The sequence below is a fragment of the Branchiostoma belcheri genome, unplaced genomic scaffold (assembly GCF_001625305.1).
Source record: "Branchiostoma belcheri isolate BF01 breed outbred unplaced genomic scaffold, Haploidv18h27 scaffold24, whole genome shotgun sequence".
Taxonomy (NCBI): Eukaryota; Metazoa; Chordata; class Leptocardii; order Amphioxiformes; family Branchiostomatidae; genus Branchiostoma; species Branchiostoma belcheri.
In genome coordinates this window covers 2632217-2633204 of record NW_017803843.1, presented here as the reverse complement: position 1 = coordinate 2633204, position 988 = coordinate 2632217, and the positions used below count along the sequence as shown (strand labels likewise).

At 45.2% G+C, this 988-nt stretch overlaps 1 protein-coding gene across 1 annotated transcript in view; it reads right to left on the bottom strand.

Moving 5' to 3' along the window:
- The window catches only part of LOC109470944 (probable G-protein coupled receptor 75), a 7418-nt gene that overhangs the window by 464 nt on the left and 5966 nt on the right, over window positions 1-988 (bottom strand). The gene's annotated exons all lie outside the window — the stretch shown is intronic.

Here is a 988-nt window from a genome sequence, read left to right as displayed (position 1 = left end):
CAGAGCATTTCCAACCTGCACAGAGCATTTCTTGCTGATTGGCTGTTGGGATTTAACTTGATTAACACCTGCACAGAGCATTTCCATACTGACAGTATGTCTTTATTCAAGTGTTTTGGTAGGTATTTCAAGCTTTTCTGCTCCAGCATTGGAATGCGGGGCATGAACGTTTTTTTTATTTTGAAAATCAACAGTTTGCATTATGCAATTAAAAATCCTAACCAATAAAGTAGGGAATAGCTATCCAACTGTTGTTATTTCACTCCATACTTAAGTATGGAGGGAAATACTGTTTTTACTGATGATTCTCCTCCTTCTTCTTCTTCTCCTCCTGCCATTTCTTTAAATTGATTCAATTCCTTCATTTTTGGGCCAAACGACCTGGAATTTCGTATAAAGGTAGAGTGGGTAAATACCCCTAGGCGTTTTTTTATTTTTTTTGATACAATCGTTTTATTTGCGTTTTTAGCTGTTCCCATAGGAAAGTACTGTGGGGCGTACGCGCGTGACGTAATAAGAAAGGAATTCGGGGGCGGGCCCAAATATGGGCATGCAAGCATGAACCTGACGCAGCCTAATCTTTTCTTCTTGCTGATTGGCTGTTGGATTTGATTGGATTAACTCAATTAACACCTGTTCAAAGCCATTCCATTTTGACAGTATGAACTCAAGTGTTTTGGTAGGTACAGCACAGGCCACGAAATACGCATCAATTTTCGAGGGACGTTCTGCGGGAGAGTGCAGGACGCTGTGCGGGACTTCCCTCGGGAGAGTGCGGGACGTCCTCCGGGAGAGTACGATACGTTCTGCGGGAGAGTGCGGTACGTCCAGCGGGAGAGTGCGGTACGTTCTGCGGGAGCCAGACATTTTGCTCTTCTCTGTTGGAACAACGCAAGTTGGAGGTCAATGACCTGCGCCCGGCGTGTAAACAAGATTGGACAGGGAGCGGCTGTAATATCAAAGGAGCCGGCGGCTTCTGCTAGCCGGG